The following is an 8348-nucleotide window of genomic DNA, read 5'->3' as shown; positions in this document are numbered from 1 at the left end:
GTATGGGCAATGGGCAACACAGAAACGTGTAACTCAGCCCTGGATTTAGCAATAACCTGAAAAATGGACTATACTAGTTCAGAAAGGTATATATATATATATATATATATATATATATATATATATTTATTTTTTTTTTCAGAAAATAGAGTAGATACAATCAAAACAACACTTTAAATGCACAGAAAAGGCTATCACACTTTAGTGTGTAGCCTGCAACAGTTAAACAGATTATTTAAACACAAAAAATACTGAATTTAAGTGCAGGCAGCAAATAAGTACAATATGTAGCAATAACAAACTTTTTAAATCACAGATTCGCTAAAAACCTGGCGTTTTAGGTGGAATTATTTAAAAGTACGCTCCATATGTGCAGAGACTTGAGGGCACAATCTCAGCTTAGGAGTGCCCTGCACCTCTACCAGGCACTGTGGGTGTGTGAAATTGTACACTTGTCAAGGGATCAGGATAGCAGAGCATTACTCCACACCTGTGGACTAACAGGCGATGCAAATAAGAGCACTGTAAAATTTCTTACTCTCCTACAGGATGAAGGCCACAGTCTCTAATTCCTGTCTGTCACATCCTCCTCCCAGTGTCTTCCTGTGTCAGGAGAAGGGGGAATATGACACTGGACTAAGTTTAATGGTGATATGTGTGCGTGTGTGTTATAAATTAATTAATGCCAAAGAATTTTAAAAAATGAGTAGAAAGTACGTTTGCAACATCAAGAAACATGGACTAACTACTTAAATTCACTCCCCTTTCTCCAGCCAAGAATAAGTGACTGATTAGTATCTAGATAAGGTCCTGACTAGTAGACAGATGACCCGACTTTGATTAGTATCTAGATAAGGTCCTGACTAGAAGACAGATGACCTGACTTTGATTACTATCTAGATAAGGTCCTGACTAGGAGACAGATGACCTGACTTTGATTAGTATCTAGATAAGGTCCTGACTAGTAGACAGATGACCTGACTTTGATTACTATCTAGATAAGGTCCTGACTAGAAGACAGATGACCTGACTTTGATTACTATCTAGATAAGGTCCTGACTAGCAGACAGATGACCCGACATTGATTAGTATCTAGATAAGGTCCTGACTAGTAGACAGATGACCCGACTTTGATTAGTATCTAGATAAGGTCCTGACTAGTAGACAGATGACCTGACTTTGATTACTATCTAGATAAGGTCCTGACTAGAAGACAGATGACCTGACTTTGATTACTATCTAGATAAGGTCCTGACTAGAAGACAGATGACCTGATTTTGATTAGTATTTAGATAAGGCCCTGACTAGTAGACAGATGACCTGACTTTGATTACTATCTAGATAAGGTCCTGACTAGTAGACAGATGACCTGACTTTGATTACTATCTAGATAAGATCCTGACTAGTAGACAGATGACCTGACTTTGATTAGTATCTAGATAAGGTCCTAAGTAGTAGACAGATGACCTGACTTTGATTAGTATCTAGATAAGGTCCTGACTAGTAGACAGATGACCCGACTTTGATTACTATCTAGATAAGGTCCTGACTAGGAGACAGATGACCCGACTTTGATTAGTATCTAGATATAGTTCTGACTAAGATACAGATGACTGGACTTTGATTGGTATCTAGATAAGGTCCTGACTAGTAGACAGATGACCTGACTTTGATTAGTATCTAGATAAGGTCCTGACTAGTAGACAGATGACCTGACTTTGATTAGTATCTAGATAAGGTCCTGACTAGTAGACAGATGACCTGACTTTGATTAGTATCTAGATAAGGTCCTGACTAGTAGACAGATGACCTGACTTTGATTAGTATCTAGATAAGGTTCTGACTAGTAGACAGATGACCTGACTTTGATTAGTATCTAGATAAGGTCCTGACTAGTAGACAGATGACCTGACTTTGATTACTATTTAGATAAGGTCCTGACTAGTAGACAGATGACCTGACTTTGATTAGTATCTAGATAAGGTCCTGACTAGAAGACAGATGACCTGACTTTGATTAGTATCTAGATAAGGTCCTGACTAGAAGACAGATGGCCTGACTTTCATTACTATTTAGATAAGGTCCTGACTAGTAGATAGATGACCTGACTTTGATTAGTATCTAGATAAGTCCTGACTAGTAGACAGATGACCTGACTTTGATTACTGTCTAGATAAGGTGCTGACTAGTAGACAGATGACCTGACTTTGATTAGTATCTAGATAAGGTCCTGACTAGAAGACAGATGACCTGACTTTGATTACTATCTAGATAAGGTCCTGACTAGAAGACAGATGACCTGACTTTGATTAGTATCTAGATAAGGTCCTGACTAGTAGACAGATGACCTGACTTTGATTAGTATCTAGATAAGGTCCTGACCATGAGACAGATGACTGGACTTTGATTAGTATCTAGATATAGTTCTGACTAAGAGACAGATGACTGGACTTTGATTGGTATCTAGATAAGGTCCTGACTAGTAGACAGATGACCTGACTTTGATTAGTATCTAGATAAGGTCCTGACTAGTAGACAGATGACCTGACTTTGATTAGTATCTAGATAATGTCCTGACTAGTAGACAGATGACCTGACTTTGATTACTATCTAGATAAGGTCCTGACTAGGAGACAGATGTCCTGACTTTGATTAGTATCTAGATAAGGTCCTGACCATGAGACAGATGACCCAACTTTGATTAGTATCTAGATATAGTTCTGCTTAAGAGACAGATGACTGGACTTTGATTGGTATCTAGATAAGGTCCTGACTAGTAGACAGATGACCTGACTTTGATTAGTATCTAGATAAGGTCCTGACTAGTAGACAGATGACCTGACTTTGATTAGTATCTAGATAAGGTCCTGACTAGTAGACAGATGACCTGACTTTGATTACTATCTAGATAAGGTCCTGACTAGTAGACAGATGACCTGACTTTGATTACTATCTAGATAAGGTCCTGACTAGTAGACAGATGACTTGACTTTGATTACTATCTAGATAAGGTCCTGACTAGAAGACAGATGACCTGACTTTGATTAGTATCTAGATAAGGTCCTGACTAGAAGACAGATGACCTGACTTTGATTAGTATCTAGATAAGGTCCTGACTAGAAGACAGATGACCAGACTTTGATTAGTATCTAGATAAGGTCCTGACTAGTAGACAGATGACCCGACTTTGATTAGTATCTAGATAAGGTCCTGACTAGTAGACAGATGACCCGACTTTGATTAGTATCTAGATAAGGTCCTGACTAGTAGACAGATGACCTGACTTTGATTACTATCTAGATAAGGTCCTGACTAGAAGACAGATGACCTGACTTTGATTACTATCTAGATAAGGTCCTGACTAGAAGACAGATGACCTGACTTTGATTAGTATCTAGATAAGGTACTCACTAGTAGACAGATGACCTGACTTTGATTACTATCTAGATAAGGTCCTGACTAGTAGACAGATGTCTTGACTTTGATTACTATCTAGATAAGGTCCTGACTAGAAGACAGATGACCTGACTTTGATTACTGTCTAGATAAGGTCCTGACTAGAAGACAGATGACCTGACTTTGACTAGTATCTAGATAAGGTCCTGACTAGAAGACAGATGACCTGACTTTGATTAGTATCTAGATAAGGTCCTGACTAGTAGACAGATGACCCGACTTTGATTAGTATCTAGATAAGGTCCTGACTAGTAGACAGATGACCCGACTTTGATTAGTATCTAGATAAGGTCCTGACTAGTAGACAGACAACCTGACTTTGATTACTATCTAGATAAGGTCCTGACTAGAAGACAGATGACCTGACTTTGATTACTATCTAGATAAGGTCCTGACTAGAAGACAGATGACCTGACTTTGATTAGTATCTAGATAAGGTCCTGACTAGTAGACAGATGACCTGACTTTGATTACTATCTAGATAAGGTCCTGACTAGTAGACAGATGACCTGACTTTGATTAGTATCTAGATAAGGTCCTGACAAGAAGACATATGACCTGACTTTGATTAGTATCTAGATAAGGTCCTGACTAGAAGACAGATGAAATGACTTTGATTACTATCTAGATAAGGTCCTGACTAGAAGACAGATGACCTGACTTTGATTAGTATCTAGATAAGGTCCTGACTAGAAGACAGATGACCTGACTTTGATTACTATCTAGATAAGGTCCTGATTAGAAGACAGATGACCTGATTTTGATTAGTATCTAGATAAGGTCCTGACTAGAAGACAGATGACCTGACTTTGATTAGTATCTAGATAAGGTCCTGACTAGAAGACAGATATCTAGATAAGGTCCTGACTAGTAGACAGATGACCTGACTTTGATTAGTATCTAGGTAAGGTCCTGACTAGAAGACAGATGAACTGACTTTGATTACTATCTAGATAAGGTCCTGACTAGAAGACAGATGACCTGACTTTGATTAGTATCTAGATAAGGTCCTGACTAGAAGACAGATGACCTGACTTTGATTACTATCTAGATAAGGTCCTGACTAGAGGACAGATGACAAGATTTTGATTAGTATCTAGATAAGGTCCTGACTAGAAGACATCCATCTAGATAAGGTCCTGACTAGTAGACAGGTGACCTGACTTTGATTAGTATCTAGATAAGGTCCTGACCATGAGACAGATGACCCGACTTTGATTAGTATCTAGACATAGTTCTGACTAAGAGACAGATGGCTGGACTTTGATTGGTATCTAGATAAGGTCCTGACTAGTAGACAGATGACCTGACTTTGATTAGTATCTAGGTAAGGTCCTGACTAGTAGACAGATGACCTGACTTTGATTAGTATCTAGATAAGGTCCTGACTAGTAGACAGATGACCTGACTTTGATTAGTATCTAGATAAGGTCCTGACTAGTAGACAGATGACCTGACTTTGATTAGTATCTAGATAAGGTCCTGACTAGTAGACAGATGACCTGACTTTGATTAGTATCTAGATAAGGTCCTGACTAGTAGACAGATGACCTGACTTTGATTACTATCTAGATAAGGTCCTGACTAGTAGACAGATGACCTGACTTTGATTAGTATCTAGATAAGGTCCTGACTAGAAGACAGATGACCTGACTTTGATTAGTATCTAGATAAGGTCCTGATTAGAAGACAGATTACCTGACTTTGATTACTATCTAGATAAGGTCCTGACTAGTAGACAAATGACCTGACTTTGATTACTATCTAGATAAGGTCCTGACTAGTAGACAGATGACCTGACTTTGATTAGTATCTAGATAAGGTCTTGACTAGAAGACAGATGACCTGTCTTTGATTACTATCTAGATAAGGTCCTGACTAGAAGACAGATGACCTGACTTTGATTACTATCTAGATAAGGTCCTGACTAGAAGACAGATGACCTGACTTTGATTAGTATCTAGATAAGGTCCTGACTAGTAGACAGATGACCTGACTTTGATTAGTATCTAGATAAGGTCCTGACCATGGGACAGATGACTGGACTTTGATTAGTATCTAGATATAGTTCTGACTAAGAGACAGATGACTGGACTTTGATTGGTATCTAGATAAGGTCCTGACTAGTAGACAGATTACCTGACTTTGATTAGTATCTAGATAAGGTCCTGACTAGTAGACAGATGACCTGACTTTGATTAGTATCTAGATAAGGTCCTGACTAGTAGACAGATGACCTGACTTTGATTACTATCTAGATAAGGTCCTGACTAGTAGACAGATGACTTGACTTTGATTACTATCTAGATAAGGTCCTGACTAGAAGACAGATGACCTGACTTTGATTAATATCTAGATAAGGTCCTGACTAGAAGACAGATTACCTGACTTTGATTAGTATCTAGATAAGGTCCTGACTAGAAGACAGATGACCTGACTTTGATTAGTATCTAGATAAGGTCCTGACTAGTAGACAGATGACCCGACTTTGATTAGTATCTAGATAAGGTCCTGACTAGTAGACAGATGACCCAACTTTGATTAGTATCTAGATAAGGTCCTGACTAGTAGACAGATGACCTGACTTTGATTACTATCTAGATAAGGTCCTGACTAGTAGACAGATGACCTGACTTTGATTAGTATCTAGATAAGGTCCTGACTAGGAGACAGATGACCCAACTTTGATTAGTATCTAGATAAGGTCCTGACTAGTAGACAGATGACCTGACTTTGATTACTATCTAGATAAGGTCCTGACTAGAAGACAGATGACCTGACTTTGATTACTATCTAGATAAGGTCCTGACTAGAAGACAGATGACCTGACTTTGATTAGTATCTAGATAAGGTCCTGACTAGTAGACAGATGACCTGACTTTGATTACTATCTAGATAAGGTCCTGACTAGTAGACAGATGACCTGACTTTGATTAGTATCTATATAAGGTCCTGACTAGAAGACAGATGACCTGACTTTGATTACTATCTAGATAAGGTCCTGACTAGAAGACAGATGACCTGACTTTGATTAGTATCTAGATAAGGTCCTGACTAGAAGACAGATGAACTGACTTTGATTACTATCTAGATAAGGTCCTGACTAGAAGACAGATGACCTGACTTTGATTAGTATCTAGATAAGGTCCTGACTAGAAGACAGATGACCTGATTTTGATCAGTATCTAGATAAGGTCCTGACTAGAAGACAGATGACGTGACTTTGATTAGTATCTAGATAAGGTCCTGACTAGAAGACAGATATCTAGATAAGGTCCTGACTAGTAGACAGATGACCTGACTTTGATTAGTATCTAGATAAGGTCCTGACCATGAGACAGATGACCCGACTTTGATTAGTATCTAGATATAGCTCTGACTAAGAGACAGATGACTGGACTTTGATTGGTATCTAGATAAGGTCCTGACTAGTAGACAGATGACCTGACTTTGATTAGTATCTAGGTAAGGTCCTGACTAGTAGACAGATGACCTGACTTTGATTAGTATCTAGATAAGGTCCTGACTAGTAGACAGATGACCTGACTTTGATTAGTATCTAGATAAGGCCCTGACTAGTAGACAGATGACCTGACTTTGATTAGTATCGAGATAAGGTCCTGACTAGTAGACAGATGACCTGACTTTGATTAGTATCTAGATAAGGTCCTGACTAGTAGACAGATGACCTGACTTTGATTACTATCTAGATAAGGTCCTGACTAGTAGACAGATGACCTGACTTTGATTAGTATCTAGATAAGGTTCTGACTAGAAGACATATGACCTGACTTTGATTAGTATCTAGATAAGGTCCTGATTAGAAGACAGATGACCTGACTTTGATTACTATCTAGATAAGGTCCTGACTAGTAGACAGATGACCTGACTTTGATTAGTATCTAGATAAGTCCTGACTAGTAGACAGATGACCTGACTTTGATTGGTATCTAGATAAGGTCCTGACTAGTAGACAGATGACCTGACTTTGATTAGTATCTAGATAAGGTGCTGACTAGAAGACAGATGACCTGACTTTGATTACTATCTAGATAAGGTCCTGACTAGAAGACAGATGACCTGAATTTGATTACTATCTAGATAAGGTCCTGACTAGAAGACAGATGACCTGACTTTGATTAGTATCTAGATAGGGTCCTGACTAGTAGACAGATGACCTGACTTTGATTAGTATCTAGATAAGGTCCTGACCATGAGACAGATGACTGGACTTTGATTAGTATCTAGATATAGTTCTGACTAAGAGACAGATGACTGGACTTTGATTGGTATCTAGATAAGGTCCTGACTAGTAGACAGATGACCTGACTTTGATTAGTATCTAGATAAGGTCCTGACTAGTAGACAGATGACCTGACTTTGATTAGTATCTAGATAAGGTCCTGACTAGTAGACAGATGACCTGACTTTGATTACTATCTAGATAAGGTCCTGACTAGTAGACAGATGACCTGACTTTGATTAGTATCTAGATAAGGTCCTGACCATGAGACAGATGACCCGACTTTGATTAGTATCTAGATATAGTTCTGACTAAGAGACAGATGACTGGACTTTGATTGGTATCTAGATAAGGTCCTGACTGGTAGACAGATGACCTGACTTTGATTAGTATCTAGATAAGGTCCTGACTAGTAGACAGATGACCTGACTTTGATTAGTATCTAGATAAGGTCCTGACTAGTAGACAGATGACCTGACTTTGATTACTATCTAGATAAGGTCCTGACTAGTAGACAGATGACTTGACTTTGATTACTATCTAGATAAGGTCCTGTCTAGAAGACAGACAAACTGACTTTGATTACTATCTAGATAAGGTCCTGACTAGATGACAGATAACCTGACTTTGATTAGTATCTAGATAAGGT

The sequence above is a fragment of the Protopterus annectens genome, chromosome 5.part1, assembly GCF_019279795.1.
Source record: "Protopterus annectens isolate FY-2018-M chromosome 5.part1, PAN1.0, whole genome shotgun sequence".
NCBI classification, from domain to species: domain Eukaryota; kingdom Metazoa; phylum Chordata; order Ceratodontiformes; family Protopteridae; genus Protopterus; species Protopterus annectens.
Note: the sequence above shows the minus strand (reverse complement) of the source record.